Below are 22,283 nucleotides of genomic sequence, written 5' to 3'. Positions count from 1 at the left end.
TCCCTACAAGATGTGTATGTGTGTAATACATCTTTTTTGGAAATATTTCATTCTATTTATTATTATCATGTTTTTTAAACATTTGACCAGAGAGAAAGAGGGAAAGTGAGAAACGAAGCCAGGTCGGGGACTGGAACTGTGGTCCACCATGTGGGAGTCTAGCACCCGAACTATTACGCCACCTGCTGGCCCCACGATGTGTCGTTTTTAATTTGGTTTTTGGTGTGAGAGAGAATGTTGCCTAGTTGATTAGCCGAAAGTCTCAGAAAGTATTGGGAGAGATGTTTTCTTTCTCGGCCCACTCATTTTTCCCATTCCTCACCCTTCTACGCACACACATACATACTGGTTTTAGATTTAGTAAGTTTGCTTTAGAAGTCATCTCGTTTTTAAATGAGCAATTAGCTTCTTAAAAAGAAATCATTAATAGAGGGCGCAGAGAGAGAAAGAAGAGAAGCATCCTCAATGAGGTTTCATTATGTCACGATTTCCTTTCCCCAGCCCTTCGGTATCTAGGGCGTGTCCACACGCCTAGTACATTTCCGGCCAACTAGGGATCTAAACTCGTGGTTGACCATGTGGCTTCCAGCACTGCAATTCAGCACTGCGAAGTTTGCCACCAGGCTGGGGAAGAAAAGTCAAGTCTCTTTTAAGTTCTCAAGGTATAACATGATGGGCTATCTCTAAAAGAGAATTTACATTTTTAAAAAGATAATAACAGGGAATTTCAAAAAGCGTATGGAACAGCGGAATTAAAACAGGAGTTTACCTGGTGCAAATATAAATATATATAATTTTTTTTTTTCTTTTTGCTGTCTGGCACATAGGTTTGCTGGAGAGAAATAAAGATAGGGAGGGACCAGCAGTAGGTGTAATGGCTATGTTACTGGACTCCCATGTAGTTGACTGTGGTTCGAGTCCCAGACCCGGTGGCTTAAACTCACGTTGGGTGCGTGTGCATGCGTGCCCAAGATCTTGAGAGGAGAATAGAGAAGGGATTGTGGCGTGGCCATCCTCCTTGTGGGGTGATTTCTCGCTTTCTGTCTCTCTCTGTCTTTATGGTGAGCACATGCGCCCTGTAGCAAAAACCTTTCAAAAAAAAAAAAAAGAGAGGGAAGTGAGAAATCATCTCCCACATTGCAGTGTAGGAGACGGCCACACTGCAATCCTTTCTCCATTTTCTTCTCAGGATTTTGGGCATGCATACACAGGTTTGCTGTGGTTTTTCAAGCTGTTGGGCCCGGGATTCTAACCATGCAGTTGGCTGCGTAGGATCTGCTGCTGTAACCACCATGAAACACTGGCTGGCCCTGCCAAAAAGATTTTGAAGTCTGCTCACAGTTTTGTCATGAACTTAAAAAAAAAAAAAAGGTCAGAAAGCATGTGCGCTTGCTAAAGAGAGTCAGAGATGGAGAAAGCATGCCCAGTGGGTGCGGTCACGCCAGTCTTCTCCATTTCTGCATTCTGTCCAGATTTTGGGCATGCATGAACACGTGCCTGGCATGTCTCAAGCCTCTGGGGCCAGGATTTCAAACACAGTTTACCAGGTAGGATCTGCCACCCTTACACTTAAACATATGTACTTTTTATCACACACTCTTGTTTTTTTTTTTTTTTTTTGAGAGAGGTTTTTGCTGTAGGGTGCATGCGCTCGCCAGAAAGACAGAGACAGAGAGACAGAAAGCGAGAAATAACCCCGTAGGGGAAATGGCCACACCGCAATCCCTTATCCTCCATTCTCCTCTCAGGATCTTGGGCATGCATGCACACGTGCCCAGCGTGAGTTTAAGCTGCCGTGTCGGGGACTTGAACCATGGTCTACTACATAGGAGCCCAGCGACATAGCTATTGGGCTAACTGCTAGTCCCTAACTTTTCAGTCCCTTGGTTGTCACTGCTTTACCAGCACCTACTCTGTGCCGTCCACAGGGGACATTTGTCTCAGCCGTTCCCAGCCACAGCCCTGCAAGCTGGAGTTCTTCATGATGGAGGCCAGAAGTCTGAGGTCCAAAGAGGAGACGGGGTCCCCATGGCTGCACAGGTGAGTGGGAGAGCCCTGGAGCTCCCACTTAGGTCTGCTTGACTGCAAAGTATGCGTTTTTTCATTTGTAGGGTTAATTTGTTATTATTTTACTTAAGGTTTTTGCTATACGGTGTGTGCACTATAGGAGACATAGAGGCAATGAGAGGGACAGTGAGAAATCACCCCCCAGGAAGGTTGTCTACTCTGCTGTCCCCTCTCCTCCATTCTCTTCCTGGGATTTTGGGTGCACATGCTCACACAAGCACACATGCCTGGCATGAGTTTCAAGCTGCTGGATCTGGGACTCAAACCATGGTCAGCCATGTGGTTACTGTAGGGGATGTGCACTCACCAGAGAGAAAGAGTGCATGAAGTAGCAAGCTGCCAGGTCCGGGACTTGAACTGTGGCTGGCCTTGTGGGAGTCCAGTCCCTTAACTACCATGCCACCTGCTGCCCCTCCCCCCCAAGTGTTGTTTTTCTTTGTCTTTATTCATGATAGAGCACATGAGAGAAAGAGAAAGAGGAGCAGCCTCCTCAGGGGCTGGTCACGCCATGATCCCCTTCATCCAGTCCTGCAAGCCCATCAAATTTTGGACACTGACACACATACCTGGCTGATTTCAGGCTAACCACGGTGGGGATTTGAACCACAGTCGCTATGTGGGATCTGGCTCCTCTTGAGCATTTTTTCCTCGGAGCCAGCCCCAAGTGGGTGTTCTTTCTGCTATGTCACGTCCTCGGATTCATTTGAGGAGAACGGGTTTGTGGCAAGGTAATTTTTGCAGGCTTGAGAGTCGTCGGCCAGCTCAGGGAGGCTGAACTTGTCCACCCCTAAGATGAATTTGCTCAGAGAAGGAACCACGTGCTTGTCCAAATGTGGGCCCCGGCAGCTGCCTCGGGGGGTGTGCTCAGAAGATGTTGGCAAGTCTCACGCTGCCCAACAATGTCTCTCCCTGCCACCTGTCACAGGGACTCAAGTTCCACCGTCAGGGAGGTATGCTCTGGGCTTCCATTAAGGACGTTTCTGGGGGCTTGGTTTAAGCGTGGACACTTCCTCTCGAGAGGTGATGCAAACACCCTTCCCTCCATGTCCCTTCTCAGCAGGACCTTGGAGGGTGGCAGCATAGAACCTTCCCAGGCAAGGGGAAACCATGCAGAGGGCAGGTCCCAGGGGAAGGCGGGCCGGCCAGTGATGGAACCCAAGCACGCTGACCCCACAGTATGGGACTGTTTGCCGACAAGGCTTTGCGTGTTTCCCAGAGAGAGGGCCTCTCAAGGCCCCACCTGTCTCATTGCCAATCCTGGCTGGTGTCTTTAGGCTGGAACCCTAAATAGCCATGCTAGGAGCAGGGGAAGCCCAGAGCTTGTCATGGGGTTGTAGAATGTCACAGCTGCCTTTTAGTGAGTCCCAAACTCCAGTTAGTCACGTTCTTTCTTCGTTCTTTTTTTCCATGATTACACCACCTACCACCTGTAGGATTATGCTCTTATTTCCTCTAAACCGGCTCGCTGAAAAACAGAAACAAACAAACATCTATTTTAAGGTCAGCGTGCATGAGCTTTCCTCCCGGTCAGGCTCACAGACAAATTCAAGCCATCTAGATTTTGTGTGGCAAAGGCGAGACTGTTTTTAAAGAGGAAAAAGGAGCATTAATGAAACAGGAGGAAGACAAGCCTTTCAAAAAGAGGAAAACAAACATTAGTGAAGAATTTTAAAAAGGAAAACATCGACATCCAGGGGAGGTCTTCAAAAAGTTCACAGGAAATGTGTATTATGAAAACACTATGGATGGATTTCAAAACTTTTTCAACAAAAGAAACTCTCGCCTTAATTCCATTTCTTCATGAATTGAGGTCCCCTGTGGATACCCTTTAATTTCTCCTGCCGGAGGTCGATTTGTTCACCGTATCTTTCTTTTCTTCTCCATGTTTAAATAACTCTTAGAATAAAAATTAGTGTCCACCCAGAACTACTACCATATATTTTTATTTTTATTTTTAAAGTTGCTAGAGACCATGTGTGCTCACTGGGGCGGGGAAAGAGAAAGTGAGAAAGCATCCCACCATGGAGGATGGTCATGCCACAATCCCTTCTCCCACCTTTTGGGATTTTGGGAACACATGCACATTCATCCAGCCTGTTTTCTAGGCTGCTGGGTCTGGGACTTGAACCCTGAAGTTGGTCATGTGGGATTCAACCACCTTAACTACCATGGCACCAGCTGGCCTCCTAAATTTGTTTAATAAAGTTTATTTTTTCTGAGAGAGCATTCTTAATGGATTTTTTTTGGAGATGTTTTTGCTATAGGGCACATGCACTCGCCAGAAAGACAGAGAGACAGACAGACAGAAAGCAAGAAATTACCCCCTAGGGGGGATGGCCATGCTGCAATCCTTTTTCCTCCATTCTCTTCTTGGGATCCTGGGCACATACGCACACATGCCTGGTGTGAATTTAAGCCACTGGTCTAGGACTTGAACCACGGTTGACTACATGGGGGAGTCCAGCGACATAGCCATTATGCCAACTGCTGGTCCCTTAACAGGTTTTTTTTTAATGAGTTAAAAAGTTTATTAACCATAGGAAAAAAAAAATCGATTCCTCAAAATCAATTCTTCTTACGTTCCCTGTAAAACAGAAAGCTTAGAGAAAATGTCTTTCTTTTGAACAGAAAATCACTATACTTTTGGTCCAAGATATGCTGGGTTTCTTCTTCTTCAGATGACAGATAGATGGAGCCGAATCTATGAGCGAGTGTACTTGCCCCAAATGTGCAACATAAATGCAGAAGCGATGAACAGAAGACTCATAACCAGTACTGGAACAGGGCCCACTTTGAGCCCCGGTGAGTCTTCCGTGTAGAATCGCCACATCCCCCCCAGTGCCTGCTGAGGTTGTGTGGGCTGCACTTCTTGTTCCTACAGCTGGCATTTTTCCTCTGCTGGAAAGTGGATCCTGCAGCCCAGACGGCCACTTGCTGGGAGAGCGCCCTGAGGAGCCCACGTTAGTGCCACTGGGGGTTGGACGAGGCATGTTGCAATCTAGTGGGTATCAGGGTGCTGAAGCAGACTGGCCAGAAACTTGCAGAGCCCCCAAAGGACTGGCAGTGGAGGATCCCTTAACAGGTTTTGATTAGAGTACATGTGTGCTCATGAAAGAGAGGGGGACATGAGAAAGCACCCTCTGTGGACAAAAGGTCACACCTCAATCTCTTCCCCTCCATCTTTCCCCCACTTTGGGATTTAGAGTACACGTGTACCTGGTATATTTCTCAAGCCTTGTGGTCCATGAATCCAACCACGTGGCTGGCTTCATGGGATCAGTTGTCTTAACCATTAGGTCACAGAGCCAACCCCCTGAACAGAGTTTTGACCCCATGATCCAACCGTAGGCTCAGCCAACCAGGGTCATGAGCGCATACACATCCAGTATACTCCCAGAATCTCTGGACTGGTATGAGGGGCCTTCCCACATGGATCAGCCTCATGGAGTTTCATTTGCTGTCGTGTCACCATCTGGCTCTCAATGGTGTGGATTATTCGACAGATACCGTGTCTCCCCTGAGCCTCTAGTTTTGCACAGAGGGAAACAGGTTCAAAGAGGGAGCTTGTGCAGGAAGCAAAGCTGGCTGGGAACACGTATGGTGTTCTTCAGCTAGGGGTCTAGGAATAGGGGGAGTTAGGGATGCATTTGAAGTCCTAACTTTTTGTTTTTGTAGTTGAAGTAGATTAATATACTGTAACAGTAATCATTTTCTTTTCAAATAGTTATTTCATCTATTTGTTATTTTTAATTTGATGAGAGAGCAAGAGAGGAAGAAAGGGAAAGTGAGAAAGCAAGCCTCCAGGTTCGGGAGTTGAACCGTGGTCAACCACGTGGGAGTCCAGCACTTTAACCACCATGCTACCTGCTGGCCCAACATTAATCATTTTAAAGCAAACAGTTTGGTGGCATTTAGTACATCATGGTATTGAGCAACTAGTACCTCCATTTATTTGGGTTGTCAGAAAAATCACAACACACTTTTGCATAGAAAAACATAGTAAAATATGTCATGACTTTTTCAATGACCTAATCATTCTAAAACATATTTATCACTCCAAAAGAAAGCTCCATACCTGTTAGCAGTCATGCCCTTTTTAATTCCTCCCAATCCCAGCTCATGGTGAGCACCAATCTGCTTTCATTTTTAAGGATCTGCTTAGTCTGGATTTCTCACATAAGTGGAGTTGTGCTATATGTGGCTTTTTAAATTGAATTATTATTATTATTATTTGCTATAGAGCATGTGTGCTTACTAGAGAGACAGAGACAAAGTGCGAGAGAAAGTGAGAACTCTCCCCCTGGGGGAATGGCCATGTTGCAATCTCTTGTCTGTTTTCCTCCTGAGATTTTGGATATGCATGCACACATACCTGGGTGAGTTTCAAACTGTCAGGTCTGGGACTTGAACTGTGGTCAGCCACATGAGAGTCCAGTGCCTTGACCACCACATCACTTGCTGTCTCCTGCATGTGGCTATTATGTCTGACTTCTTTCACTCAGCATTGCATTCGAGGTTCATTCGTGGCGGAGTACATATCAGTGCTTCATTCTCCTTTATGTTGAGGCCGCGTGATGTTGGATGGATAGGCCTCCTCTTGTTTACCTGCTCAGCAGGTGAGGAACACGTGGGTCGTGGCCGTGACTTGGCTGTCAGGAAACATGACGCTGTGAACACTGGTGTATAGGTTTCTTCATGGACGTGTTTTAATTTCTCTTGGGTTGATGCCTAGGAATGAGGTTGCTGGATCCTATGGTAACTCTGTGTCCTTTTGATGGACAGGTCCCAATAACGCTATTGCGTGGGAGCATGCGCATTTGAAGAGGTGTTCTGGGGCTTATGGCCAGGTTCTCCGGGAAGGCTAAACAGTGTAGAAGATGATGGCGACTCTCAGGTCCCTATGGACTCTCAGAGCCTCTGGTTCTGGGCTCCTAGCTCAGCAGCTCTGCACTGAGAAGACCCGTCTTCCTTTCTACCTATGGAGGTCGCTTGCGCCAGCCTACCATGTGCCAGGAGGTGGTTGGGCGCAGAGGATCTGATTGGAAGGGCTCTATGCTCACAGCTATGGAGGAAGAGGTGGGAGTCCTAGGGGTCAGGGGAGGCTCCCTACGGGAAAGGTTAGAGGGATCTTGAAGGTTGCCTGCGAGTAGAGTGGGCCAAGAGGTGGAAGGACATTTCTGGGCGGGGGAGATGGTGCTTCTCTGTCCCTTCAGCAGGGTTGGCACTGGCTGGAGCTGCCTTTCCTTCCCCTGGCTGTTTCGAGATCCTGGAAGCACAAGTGCTGGAAATACTATGGCCCCCACCCACCCACTCATCAACGGAGCAGATGCAGGCCATTACGCTGATTGCTGCTGAAAGCGGTGGCCGGGGCCCAGGGCACGTCTGAGGATCACTTAGGGCCCCGGGAAAGTGGGGGGGACGGCCCACAGAGGGTCAGCCTCCACACACCCCAGAGGCAGGTGTTCTGCAAGCTTCCCACACAGGCCTGCCAAAACTGTCCTCCCGCTATGCAGTGCTCTTGCAGGCCTGCTATTTCATCCCGGGGCCTCTCTCCCGCAGCAGCTGGTAGGGCTACAGGGGCAATGTGCTGGTGGAGAATGGGGCGGGAGCTGGAGGCCCTGGTCGACCTGCAGCCCTTGAGGCCCATGCCTCTCCCACTTGGGTGCCCGTTGGGGGAGGACAGGCAGGATCTGGTTTCACGGTGAATTCAGAGGGGTGCGGCCATGCGCTGCCTGGCAAATTCCTGGCCCCGTGAACAGTCATGTCGTTAACGTGTTATTTATGGCACGCTCCTGACTCAGGTCTCATTTTAGGCCTCTGGGTGGGGCGTTGTGCCCTCACCATCAATCAGTCGCCCGGCCCCATAGGCTCCCTAGCCCGCGTCCACCAGCCTGTCTCAGGATTTCTCACACCCGGCCAAGCGTTGCTTTAGAAGCTGAGGCCAACGGACTATTCCATACAATTTGCATGATCTGTGCGCACTTTGCTTTATTAAGGGCATTTCATGGGGTGTATTGGTTTGTTCCTGGATCTCCCCTGACTTTACTCCTTTTCAAATTGTGATATGCATACATAATTGTACACAGAAAATACAATTGACCAACATAATTGTACAGAGAAAATACAATTGACCATCTTTTTTTTTTTGGAGAAGTTTTTGTTATAGGGCGCGTGCACTTGCCATAAAGATAGAGACAGAGAGATAGAAAGCGAGAAAACACCCCCCAGGGTGAATGGCCACGCCACAATGCCTTCTCCTCCATTCTCCTCTCGGGATCTTTTTTTTCTTTTTCTTTTTTTGGAGAGATTTTTGCTATATGGCACGTGCGCTCGCCAGACAGGCAGAGAGACAGAGAGATAGAAAGCGAGAAATCACCCCCCAGGGGGGATGGTCATGCCGCAATCCCTTCTCCTCCATTCTCCTTTCAGGATCTTGGGCACATATGCACACACGTCCGGCGTGAGTTTAAGCCACCGGGTCCGGGACTAGAACCATGGTCAACTACATGGGAGTCCAGTGACATAACTATTATGCCAACTGCTGGTTCCCATCTTTTTCTTTTCTTTATTTTATTTTATTTTATTTTATTTTAAGTTTTGCCATAGGGCAAAACTCTCCAGGGAGAGACAGGGCGGGAAGGTGAGAAATCCATGCCAGAATCCCAGGGGAGATAGCCACACCGCATCCCTTCTCCTCCATTATTATTATTATTTTTTTGATATATAGGACTATGTGAATATATATATATATATTTTAATTTCACCACAGAGGGACAGAGTGAGAATGAAAGAGAGAGAAAGCAAGCTGCCAGGTCTGGGACTCAAACTACCGTTGGCCATGTGGAAATCCAGTGCCCTCAACCACCAGTCCACCTGCTGACCCCTCCTTTAGTCTTCTCTTGGGATCTTGCACCTGGTGTGATTGTAAGCTGCTGGGTCTGGGTCCGGGTCTCGAACCATGCAGTGGCCATGTCAGGTGCAGTGCCACATCTTAACCATTTTTTAATGGACAGCACCGTTGTATTATGTATATTCACATTGTCTACCGCAGACCTCTAGAAGGCTTTCATCTTTCAGAACCGAGACTCTGGGCCCATTAAATACTAACTCCCTTCCCTCCCCTTCTGTAACCCTGGTCAGCACCCATCTGCTTTCCGTGTCTGTGGATTTGGCTGTTGTAGAGACCACGTAGAGTGGAATCACACAGTACCTGTCTTTTGGTACTGGCACATTTATTTATTTTTAAAAAATTTTATTATTTTAGGGACCAGCAGTTAGCGTAACGGCTATGTCGCTGGACTCTCACGTAGTCGACCATGGTTCGAGTCCCGGACCCAGTGGCTTAAACTCACACCAGGTGTGTGTGCACATGTGCCCAAGACCCCGAGTGGAGAATGGAGGAAAATGGATTGCGGCATGGCCATCTCCCCAGGGAGGTGATTTTCGCTTTCTGTCTGTCTCTCTCTGTCTGTCTGGTGAGCGCATGTGCCCTATAGCAAAAACCTCTCCAAAAAAAAGAAAAAAACTTTTTTATTATTATTTTATAGGTACCGGTACATTTCAGTTACCATATGTCCTCAAGGTTTGCCCATGACATAGCATGTGAATGGATTTCTTTTTATTTCTTTTTTAAAAAGTATTATTTATTTAATTTTATTTACTATTATTTTAAAATTGGCTACAGGGCATGCATTATCATCAGAGACAGAAAGAGGGAAAATGAGAAAGCAAGTCATTAGGTCTGGGACTCGAACTGCAACTGCCCATGTGGGACTCCAGCACCTAAACTACCATGCCAGCCACTGGACCCCCAAAAGTTCCTTTTAAAAAGCTGAATAATACTCCATTATGTAGAGATACCACATTCTCTTTATCCATTCATTGGTTGACTTCACCTCTTGGCTATTGGAAATGGTGATTCTGTGAACATGGACGTGCAAATAGTGGATTATTTTTAATTAAAAATTAAGCTACACGGGGCAGCGGGTGGTGTGGTTAAGGTGCTGGACTTCCACGTGGCTGGACATGGGTTGAGTCTCAGACCTGGTGGCTTGAAATTCACACTAGGCATGCGTACATGCTTACTCAGAGTCCCAGAATGAGAGTGGAGGAGAAGGGATTGCAGTGTGGCCATCCACCCTGGGGAGGGGGTGTGATTTCTCACTTTCCCTCTTATTGTCTCTCTGGGAAGCACATGCACTCTATGGCAAAAACTTTAACAACAAAAAAATTAAGCTATGCAATAATATTAGAAATACTCTTATAGATAAAAGTTTAACCTGTATAAGATGAAAGTTCCTTTACCCCCCTCCTCTAGCCTCTCCATCCCTAATGATAAATGAATTATTATCTGTGTATTAATTTGGACTCTATCTACAAATATATAGATATGGATGTTTATGTGCTTGTGTGAAAATACATATACTGTGTCTTTAAAAATAAGTAGTCAGGAGGCCGGCAGGTGGCATGGTGGTTAAGGCACTAGACTCCCATATGACCAACCATGGTTCAAGTCCCGGACCTAGTAGCTAGCTTTCTCTCTCTCTGGTCAAAATGAAGAGTAATAATAAGTAAATCAAATAAAAAAAAATTAGAAAAAAAATGCAGTCAATTCTGCTATAATAATTAAAATCACAGCACTATGCAAAATTGCTCATTGAGAACCAAAGGGGGCTGGCGGGGTGGTGGAGAGGTAATGCAGCACTTAAGCAGCGTTAGAAAGATGGCGGAAGATGGTGGGTTTGGTGGCCTGTTGACCTGTGATTGCTGGGTGAAAGTGCCCGTGAGTCTGGCTGACCGGGAAGGCTGAGGAGGTGGGAATTGCACCATGAGACCTTGTTAAGGATGCCTTTAGCCTTCACTCTTGGACAAAATAAAAAGAATCCATCTTGTAGTCTAGTGGTTAAGGGAATTAGATCCCACATGATCGACTGGAGTTGAAATCCCAGCCCTTAGTGGTGTGAAAAGCATGCCAGGTGCATGTGTGTGCATGCTCCAAATCCCGACAGGATGGAGACATGAAGGGATTGCGATATGACCTTGCCCGGTGGGAAGGTGCTTTCTTCCTCGGAGTCTCTGTCTCGTAAGCCCATGCACCCTCTGGCAATTAAAAAAAAAAAAGTTTAAAACAAAACTAACTCCTACAGGGCTTCTGGGGAAAATAGGGCAGGGGTGAACACTCAAAACTTCACCAGTGACACATAAACAGGGTCTTAATAAAAACAGTAGCACAATTGTACACGTGTTTAATGGTTTAAAAATGCATAAAGGAGGGCCAGCTGGTGGCATGGTGGTTGAAGCAGCTGAGTCCCACATGGCCAGCTGTGAGGTTCAAGTCACAGACCTGTTGGCTTGAGAAACGTTCTAGGCACGTGTGCATGCATACCCAAAATCCTGAGAGGAGAAGGGACTAGATCGTGGTCATCCCCTCTGGGGGGTGCTTTCTCATTTTGTCTTGCTGCAGTGAGTGCCTATGACCTATAGCAAGTCAAAAAAAAAAAAAAGTTACAATTAATGTGACACTCTATGTAGGAAAGTCTTTTTTTAAAATTTTTTGGAGAGGTTTTTGCTATAGGGCGTGTGTGCTCGTCAGAAAGACACAGAGACAGAAATCAAGAAATCACCCCCCGGGGGGATGGCCATGCTGCAATTCTTTCTCCTCCATTTTCTTCTCGGGATCTTGGGCACGCATGCACACGGTCCCGGCATGAGTTTAAGGTCTGGGACTTGAACTGCGGTCGACTCCATGGGAGTCTAGTGACATAGCCATTACGCGCATTGCAGGTCCCAGAAGGAAAGTCTTGAAGTTGGCTTGTGGAAGCGAATATGAGAAGGGTGGAGACTGGATGTTCTTGTGAGGTGGAGAAAGAGGTCAATGGGAATCAGTTTTTTTTTTTTTTTTTTTTTTTTTTTTTTTTGTTATAGTTGGTGGGGGAGAAAAAGAAAGAGAGAGAGCTCACCAGAGAGACAGAAAGCAAGAAATCATCCCTGAGGCGGGTGAGCCACACCACAATCCCTTCTCCTCCATTCTCCTCTCGGGATTTTGGGGATGCACACACACATGCCCGGTGTGTTTCAAGCCGTTGGGTCTGGGACTCGAACCGTGGTCAAGTATATAGGAGTCTAGCAACGTCACTATGATGCCCTCTACTGGTTCCTGGAATCAGAATTTGAACACCGGGAGTGACTGGCTGTGTCTGCAAACACACACGGTGAACCGAGGCAGCAGGTCAATGGTTGTGGTGTGTTTGCATAATTCCTACGCGGCTCGGTTCATCTGGGTGTATTTTCCGCATTCTCGGTCCGCCTTTCTTGGAGATAAAATCACGCAAAAGCAAACACAAAATTTGGTTATGCTCAGTTTGTTCCTTAATAAATCAATCACACTGGCACACAGTGATGTTTTGAAAACAAGCATTGTAGCAGAGCTAACTACACACAAACAGAAAATAACTGGGAGGGTACCTTTTTGGTGTGTATGTGCTAACATTTTTACATACATTGGCTCATGGTGTATATATAAGTCCATAATGTAGCTTGTGTTTGTCTAATAATGTTCCTAAGACATCTTCCATGTTAGTAACACAAACCCACTGTGTCTTCTCTGTCTTATAACGCTCCATGAATGAATACACCCCATTTCTTAGCTAGTCCCCTTTGGATAGCCATGATTATTATTTTTTTTTTTTTGAGAGTTTTTTTTTTTTTTCCTATAGGGCACATGTGCTTGCCAGAAAGAGAGACACAGAGACAGAAAGCGAAAAATCACCCCCAAGTGGGATAGCCATGCTGCAGTTCCTTCTCTATTCTCCTCTCGGGATCTTGGGCACGCACACACACATGCCCGGTGTGAGTTTAAGCCACCGGGTCCAGGACTTGAACCACGGTTGACTACATGGGAGTCCAGTGACATAGCCATTACATCATCTACTGGTCCTGTGTATATTGTTTCTGATGGGTCATTCTCGCAAACAAATGCTGCAAGTAAACCTCCTTTTGTGGGACACTGAAACTTGCATAGGCATGTGAACCTTTCTCAGGCGAGAGGCATCTGGATTTGCTAGGTGCCGAAGGGAATGTGTGCTTTATTTTTCCTTCTAGAATGATATCTTTAAAAAAAAATTATTGGGAACCAGCAGTTAGCGTAATGGCTATGTCGCTGGACTCCCACGTAGTCGACTGCGGTTTGCGTCCCGGCACCGGTGGCTTAAAAATCACGCCACGCGCCTGGCATGCCCAAGATCCCGAGAGGAGAATGGAGGAGAAGGGATTGCGGTGTGACCATCCCCCCTGGGGGTGATTTCTCGCTTTCCATCTCTGTCTCTCTCTGTCTGGCGAGCACATGCGCCCTATAGTGGAAATCTCTCCCCCCCCCAAAAAAAATTATTTAACTTTATTTAATTTGATCAGAGAGTGACAGAGAGAGAGAACAAACGAATGAACAAGTGAGCCAGCCAGCTGCCAAGTCAGGGACTTGACCTGTGGTCAACCATGTAGGAGCTCAGTGCCCTTAACCACCATGCCACCTTCTGGCTCCTAGAATGATATTTTACTTAATTACTTAATAATTATATGGTCGTAAAATGTACATAAGCAAATTGACCATTTTAACCATTGGTAACATTGATTTTATTTTCTAGAGCAGTTTCAGATTCATAGCAAGTTTTTTTAAAGAGTTATTTAATTTTATTTATTATTATTATTATTTTAACTTACTATAGGGCACACTCACCAGAGAGAGACAGAAAAAAAGAGAGAGAGAGAGTGAGAAAGGAAGCCACTGGGTTCAGGACTTGAACTATGATCGGCCAGTCTAGTGCTGTTAGCCACCATCCACCTGTTGGCCCCCACATAAGTTTTGAACCATTTGGAGGTGCTAAGCACATTTTGCATGGCTGCCGTACCTACATCCACCTCCATGACTGGCAAACATCACCCTCCACTTCCTGAACGTTACCATCCCAAACTGAAACTCTGTGCCCAGGAAACAATAATCCTTCAGTCTTGGGTTCAAATCTTGGCCCACAATCTTGAGCAATTTTTATACCTCTCTGAGCCTTGGTTTCTCACTCTGTAATAGAAAGTAAGAGCGTCTAGCTCCTGGGTTTGGGCTGACAACTGCAGGAGGAAACTAACGCAGGTAATGAGCTGAACTCCTTGCTTGGCACTTGGGTTCTCCAGAAGCAGCTGCTATTCTGTGAAATGACCAGATGCCCCATGGCGCTCTGCTCTGACGTGTCTGACATCCAGTCCCCGTGAGTGGGGGTGTTGCATTCAACGTGCATGGCGTGGCTTGTTGGGATCTCACGGAGGAATAGTGGTGAGGTCGGAAGGTTCCTGGAGGACCAGCCCTTCACCTATGTTACTCTCACAGCTATTATTTGAGATGGCATGTCCAGACTCCTCCCTGCTCATCCCTGCCCCTCTCCAGGGCCCAGGCTGGGACTTGGGGACTCTTGGGAGTGACCCATTTTCAGCCTCGGTCAGTGCCAGCCTGCCCGCTGGGGCTGCCAGTTGCAATGTGCACGGTTGCAAATGGATTGAGGTCACGGAGCAGATGGCAGTAACTTTCAGTTGGGATCTGCCAGGCTGCGTTAGAACCAGTGACCCGGAGGTAAAAGCATCTGCATGGTCCCCTCCCCAGTCAGTCCATAACTCTGGGACCTCACTCCTTCCTGGCGCCTGTGTAGGCTTCACCCCAGGGGGCTAGACTGCCCTTTCTTATTTCATGAGTTCCTGTGAGCAGGAGAGAAGCCCCCTTTCTCAAAGCCCCTACATCTCCCAGCCCCACCCTTTTGCAGGGAGCTCAAAGCATCTTAGTCTCTTCAGTTCATTAAATGGCTGCTGTCCTTGAGGGTTATCATTAATCCCATTTTATAGATGGAGAAATAGAGGCGGAAAGGGGTTGGCTCAGGGATTCATAATGCCTTTGGGTCAGGAAGAATGGACGTGGCCAGGTGCAAACACACTGGTAAGTAGCTGGGAACACAGGAACTATTAGCTGGGTTAAGTCAAAATGCTACTCTTAAAACATTCCAAGATATGGAAGTATTTTTCCACCTTGTAACATAGTTCTGCAGCTTTTGAACTAGTTTATAGAATGCTCGAAAACTCTGAGGGAAGCTGGGGCTCCTCTGCATAGAAGTACACATACAAAGAGTCTTAAAAACTTTGTGGAGCACACGCCCTATAGCCAAAAAAAAAAAAAAAAAGAAAACTTCAAAGAAAAGAAAATCTCATTAAAAAAAAAAAAAAAAAAAAAAAAAGGAAAAAGAAAACTTCGTGGAAATTATATATTATAAGTAAGCCAGTGGTGGTATTGGTTAAGATGATTAGACGTATTATTTGAGTCCCAGACCTGTTGGCTTGAAAAACACCAGGAATATGAGTGCATGCCCAAAATCCTGAGAGGAGACTGGAGAAGAAGGATTGTAGCATGGCCATCTTCCCTTGGGGTGATTTCTCACTTTCTCGCTCGCTCTCTCTCATTCTAGTGAGCCTCAATAGCAAATTAAAACAGAATTATGCATGGACTAAAAAAAATTTTTTTGGGAGGATCAGCAGTTGGCATAATGTCTATGTTGCTGGATTCCCATGTAGTCGACCGCAGCTCAACTCCTGAACCTGGTGGCTGGAACTCATGCCGGGCGCATGTGTGTGTCTGCCCAAGATCCCAAGAGGAGAATGGAGGAGAAGGGATTGCGGTGTGGCCATCCCCCCTGGGGAGTGATTTCTCTCTCTCTCTCTCTCTTTTTTTTTTTGGTGAGCGCAAGTGCCCTATAGCAAAAACCTCTCCAAAAAAAATTTTTTTTGGGGGGAGGGGGACCAGCATAATAGTTACATTACTGGACTCCCACATGGCCAAGCCATAGTTCAAGTTCCACACACGACTCCCACATGGCCAGCCATAGTTCAAGTTCCACACATAGTGACTCAAAACTCATGCTAGGCATATGTGCGTGCATGCCCCAAATCCCAAGAGGATAATAGAGAAGAAGGGATTGCAGAGAGGCCATCCCCCATCAGGGGTGCTTTCTCACTTTCTATCTCTTTCCGGTGAGTGCCCAAGCCCTCTAGCAAAAATCTCTGGGGAAAAAAAAGAAAACTTTTTTTTTTTTTGGTAACAAATTTGTACTTCAATTCCATTTTCTTGGAATTTTTTCAAGTCCCCTTGTATATGTCTCACTCTTAAAAAAAAATAATAAAGCAGCAGTTGGGCCAGCAGGTGGCATGGTAGGTAAGGTGCTGGACTCCCACATGGGAGATGGTGACTTGAGTCCCAGATCTGGATCTGACGGCTTGAAATTCATGCTGGGTGCTTGCACATGCATTCCCGGAAATCCCAGGAAGAGAATGGAGGGGAAGGGATTGTGGCATGGCCATTTCTCATTCTTCCTCCCTCTCTGTCTGTCTGTCTGTCTGTCTTGCTGGTGAGCACACATGTCCCATGGCAAAAACCTAAGGAAAAGAAAAAAGTTCTTTCATGAATGGGAGACAGATGCACATCCACGGAGAGGTAGGGGGTTAGGGAGAGGGTCTTCCTACAGGTCTTGATGTTGTGATCTACACCCAGCTTCAGCCAGCCTTGGGTCACAGGTATTTGCATGCACAGGGAGGTCTCTATATGTGAACCCAGAACCCTTCCCTGTGAGTCAGTCTCGCAGAGCATGGTGTTTTACTGCTGTGCCTCTGTCCATCCCCCTTACTCTTGTCTTTCATCTCTAGAACCTAAACTAACACTGGGCTATTGTAGGTGTTAACTACACATTTATTGAGTGAACAAATGAACCTCTAAACCCTTGACTAAGTACTTTGAGTTTGATGAAATTTGTTTATTTTTATTTTTTTTGGAGAGGTTTATGTTGTAGGGCCGGTGTGCTCGCCAGAAAGAGACAGACAGAAAGCGAGAAATCACCACCCAGGGGGGATGGCCACGCCACTATCCCTTCTCCATTCTCTCCTCGGGATCTTGGGCATGTGCGCACACGACCCGCGGCCGACTACATGGGAGTCCAGCGACATAGCCATTACGCTAACTGCTGGTCCCAAGGTAGCATGACTCTTATTGTAGAATGTTCCCCATATTGGGACCAGCAGATGGTGTAATGGTTATGTTGCTGGACTCCCACATGGTCAACCGTGAAGTCCCAGACCCAGTGGCTTGAAAATCACACCAGGCACATGTGTGTGTGCATGCACCCAAAATCCGAAGAGGAGAACAGAGGAGAAGAGATTGTAGCATGACCATCCTCCCTGACGGGAATGATTTCTTGTTTTCTATCTCTATCTCTCTGGCAAGTGCGCATGCCCTGTAGCAAAAATCTCTTTAAAAAAAAAAAAAGTTCCAAATAGACTTGGCAGCCTTAGGATGGGTAATAAATAGGTTTGTAATTGAGGATAATTGAAGCTGGAAGAATATCCCTGGAGTTTCCTGAACTTATACAAAGACACGCCCTTTTCTCCTCTCTTGAACACTTCAAAATGCTGTTCTTCTGAGAGTTGGTAAAAATCTGACCATTTGGAGAAAGAAGCACACTGTCTTTGTAACTGAGAGAATCTGGAGGCTCCTTGGATGTATTTGAGGAAGCAGGAGCAAAGAATCGAACCGTAGAAGCCAAGATTCCTTAGGGGTGACTTCTCTTTCCTTTCTATACCTTGACTGTTGCCCCCCACAGTCTTCACTGGTCAAGTGTGTGAGGAAAGGCCTGGAACCCATAGAGCATGGTGGAAGGGCTCTGGACTTGTCATCAGAATGTCAGGAATTGAATTCTGCTCTAACTCCTGTACCACCTTATCACTCTGTGTCTGTTTCTTGACCTGTAAAATCAGACAGTAGATCAGCCAGCCAGGTGGCATTGTGAGTAAGGCAGTTGGATCCCACATGGCCAACTGTGTGGTTTGAGTCCTGGACCTGATGTCTTGAAAAACATGGCGGACATGTGTGTGTGCATGCCCACAATCTCAAAAGGAGAATGGAGGAGAAGGGATTGTAAGTATGGCCATCACCCCGGGGGGTAGTTTCTCACTTTTCTCTCTCTGTCTCTGTTGAGTACAAGTGGCCTATCTCAAACTTTTTCTTAAAAAAGAAAGAAAGAAAGAAAGAAAGAAAAAATAAATGGGAGGGTAGCACTGAGCCTTCAAGGTCATTGCTACAACTCTGTATACTGGGTAGTTGGAGAACTCATAACTCATTTTCGCATAGATAAAACACGTCATCACTTTTTTTTTTTCTTTTTTTAGAGGTTTTTGCCCTAGGGCGCGTGTGCTTGCTAGAAAGACAGAGAGAGACCCCCTGGCCACGCCACAATCCCTTCTCCTCCATTCTCCTCTCAGGATCTTGGGCACGCATGCACACGTGCCTGGCGTGAGTTTAAGCCACTGGGTCCAGGACTTGAACCGTGGTTGGCTACATGGGAGTCCAGTGACATAGCCATTATGCTAACTGCTGGTCCCTCCATGTCATCATTTCTGAAAACCCAATGGATGTTCTCTGTGGGATGTACTTGGCACATAGTAGGTGCCCCAAACCTGCTGATGGAGAAGAAATCAGGAGGTGGACAGGAGCGGGGTCCGTGTGGGATAATAATGACAAGATTTCCTTCAGGGTGCAGTGTGTGTGGGGGATGTCTTTACAAGCCACCCTCTTGGGGAAGCCCTGGCAAGCTGACGATGAAGGCTAATGACAGTGCTGGCTAATGACAGCTTGCCTTTGCAGGGTGCTTTCATGTAGAGGGAACCCCAGGCCTTCTCTCGCCACTGGCTGAAGCCGGGCTTGACACACCTTTGCTCTAATAGCATGACTCCTTTTATAGAGGACCTTTCATCCCAGCCTCCGACAGAGCTAATAACCATGACCTCTGACCCTCGCTCCACCTCAGCCCCTGGTTTATCAGCCACATTATTAACCTTAATATTTTCTGCCCTAGGGGAAGAACAGTAGCACCGAAAGAGTTAAGAGATTTCCCCCAGGCTCTGCCACAAGCCAAACCCAATGTCTGTCCCCAAGTCAGCTTCTGCTGCTTCCCGGCCAGCTACTCCACCCTGTGGGCGCTCTCCTGGGAGTTTGCACAGTGGCACAGCTAGCTGGATAGTGCTTCCACGCACACATGGGAACTGCTGAGATTTCTAGTTGGGACTGATGTAGCTATTGAATTCCTTACTCGTTGATTGGCCTTCCTTCTAGTAGGTTTTCTTTCTCTTAAATTTCTCCATGCATTTGCAGGGTGGGGTTGGGGACAAGCAAGTGAGAATGCATCCCCCACCCTGAGCCCAATTGACGTGGGAGCATGCTGCAATCCTTCTCCATCTCTCCCTCCTTTCAGGATTTCGGGCACTCCTGCATGGCGTATTTCTCAAGCTGTTGGATCTAGGACTCGAACCACGCAGTTGGCCATGTGGGATTCAGTTGCCTTACCCACCAACCATGGGTTGAGCCAAGAATTTCAGTTCCGTGAAATCAGGGACCTTGTTTTTGCTGTTTCTCTCTGGATCTTGTGAGTAAGGCAGTTGGATCCCACATGGCCAACTGTGTGGTTTGAGTCCTGGACCTGATGTCTTGAAAAACATGGCGGACATGTGTGTGTGCATGCCCACAATCTCAAAAGGAGAATGGAGGAGAAGGGATTGTAAGTGTGGCCATCACCCCGGGGGGTAGTTTCTCACTTTTCTCTCTCTGTCTCTGTTGAGTACAAGTGGCCTATCTCAAACTTTTTCTTAAAAAAGAAAGAAAGAAAGAAAGAAAGAAAAAATAAATGGGAGGGTAGCACTGAGCCTTCAAGGTCATTGCTACAACTCTGTATACTGGGTAGTTGGAGAACTCATAACTCATTTTCGCATAGATAAAACACGTCATCACTTTTTTTTTTTCTTTTTTTAGAGGTTTTTGCCCTAGGGCGCGTGTGCTTGCTAGAAAGACAGAGAGAGACAGAAAGTGAGAAATCACCCCCTGGCCACGCCACAATCCCTTCTCCTCCATTCTCCTCTCAGGATCTTGGGCACGCATGCACACGTGCCTGGCGTGAGTTTAAGCCACTGGGTCCAGGACTCGAACCGTGGTTGGCTACATGGGAGTCCAGTGACATAGCCATTATGCTAACTGCTGGTCCCTCCATGTCATCATTTCTGAAAACCCAATGGATGTTCTCTGTGGGATGTACTTGGCACATAGTAGGTGCCCCAAACCTGCTGATGGAGAAGAAATCAGGAGGTGGACAGGAGCGGGGTCCGTGTGGGATAATAATGACAAGATTTCCTTCAGGGTGCAGTGTGTGTGGGGGATGTCTTTACAAGCCACCCTCTTGGGGAAGCCCTGGCAAGCTGACGATGAAGGCTAATGACAGTGCTGGCTAATGACAGCTTGCCTTTGCAGGGTGCTTTCATGTAGAGGGAACCCCAGGCCTTCTCTCGCCACTGGCTGAAGCCGGGCTTGACACACCTTTGCTCTAATAGCATGACTCCTTTTATAGAGGACCTTTCATCCCAGCCTCCGACAGAGCTAATAACCATGACCTCTGACCCTCGCTCCACCTCAGCCCCTGGTTTATCAGCCACATTATTAACCTTAATATTTTCTGCCCTAGGGGAAGAACAGTAGCACCGAAAGAGTTAAGAGATTTCCCCCAGGCTCTGCCACAAGCCAAACCCAATGTCTGTCCCCAAGTCAGCTTCTGCTGCTTCCCGGCCAGCTACTCCACCCTGTGGGCGCTCTCCTGGGAGTTTGCACAGTGGCACAGCTAGCTGGATAGTGCTTCCACGCACACATGGGAACTGCTGAGATTTCTAGTTGGGACTGATGTAGCTATTGAATTCCTTACTCGTTGATTGGCCTTCCTTCTAGTAGGTTTTCTTTCTCTTAAATTTCTCCATGCATTTGCAGGGTGGGGTTGGGGACAAGCAAGTGAGAATGCATCCCCCACCCTGAGCCCAATTGACGTGGGAGCATGCTGCAATCCTTCTCCATCTCTCCCTCCTTTCAGGATTTCGGGCACTCCTGCATGGCGTATTTCTCAAGCTGTTGGATCTAGGACTCGAACCACGCAGTTGGCCATGTGGGATTCAGTTGCCTTACCCACCAACCATGGGTTGAGCCAAGAATTTCAGTTCCGTGAAATCAGGGACCTTGTTTTTGCTGTTTCTCTCTGGATCCCTATAGCTCCTGGAATGGTGACTTGCACATAGCAGGATTGAATGAGTCCCTGGATTCATGAATAAATAAGGTAGTCTCCACTATGGCTAACCCATTGGCAGTGGAGAAGATGAAAAGAGGGGAAAACATGGAAGATGGGCTTTGGGGGAGGAGGTGTCTAAGTGAAGACAGAAGTATGCACTGTATGTGTATCATGAAACAGAGCCAAAGTCTTGGGAGTGGGTGGAGTTTGGGAGACGGTGAGCTGTCCCATGTTGGGTGAGAGGGCTTACGTGACAGGAGGTGTGGCTTCGAATGTCTGTTAGGGCCAAATTCTTCATGAGGAATTTGGATTTTGCTCTGGGGGTAATAAAGCCTGACATTGTCAGAGCTGAACTTTAGCCCCCTGAGCAGAGGTGATGTTGATGGCTTGGTGCTCATGGCAGTGACATGGGAGAGATGCCAAGGCTCCGAGGAGAAGGCAGTGCCATTGGGGATGGGGTTGGTGGGCAGAGCATAGAGGTGCGCATATTAAAAAAAAAAAAAAAAAGACAAAAAAAACCTGGCTGTCTCAATCTTCACTTTGCTCATTCCATTCAAGTGGGAAGATTTACTTCTTTAATCTTGACAGCCACTATTTATTATTATAAAAAGTTACTTGTTCATTATTTTTTAGAGAGAGATTTTTGCTATAGGGCCCATGTATGTGCTTGCTAGAGAGAGAGAGACAGAAAGTGAGAAATTGCCCCCCATGGGTAATGGCCATGCCACAATCCCTTCTTCTCCATTCTCCTCTCAGGATCTTGGGCATGCACGCACACAGGCTCAGTCTGAGTTTTAAGCTGCAGGGTCTGAGACTCGAACCATGGTTAACTACATGGGAATCCAGCAATAATACCATAATGCCATCTACCAAAGGGTATGTTCATTCACCAGAGAAAGAGAGAGATACAGAGACAGACAGACAGAAAACACCCCCATGGAGCATGATCAGATCACAATCCTTTCTTCTCCATTTCTCTGTTCCATTGGGATTATTATTTTCTTTTTTTTTTTTTTTTTTTTTTTGGTTTTTTTCTTTGGGGGCGCTCCC

At 46.8% G+C, this 22,283-nt stretch overlaps 1 long non-coding RNA gene and 1 pseudogene across 1 annotated transcript in view; one reads left to right on the top strand and one right to left on the bottom strand.

Moving 5' to 3' along the window:
* LOC106735176 (uncharacterized) overlaps positions 1–22,283 on the top strand; it is a 152,836-nt gene that overhangs the window by 17,791 nt on the left and 112,762 nt on the right. Inside the window, exon 2 of the long non-coding RNA XR_001370583.1 lies at positions 1,929–2,040. This is a non-coding gene — a long non-coding RNA (uncharacterized LOC106735176). The remainder of the gene's footprint in view (positions 1–1,928; positions 2,041–22,283) is intronic.
* On the bottom strand, positions 4,691–5,057 carry LOC102485023 (protein transport protein Sec61 subunit beta pseudogene; annotated as a pseudogene).

This window comes from Tupaia chinensis, unplaced genomic scaffold, assembly GCF_000334495.1.
Source record: "Tupaia chinensis unplaced genomic scaffold, TupChi_1.0 Scaffold000320_1, whole genome shotgun sequence".
NCBI lineage: Eukaryota > Metazoa > Chordata > Mammalia > Scandentia > Tupaiidae > Tupaia > Tupaia belangeri.
Note: the sequence above shows the minus strand (reverse complement) of the source record. Positions and strands in the feature narration are given on the sequence as shown.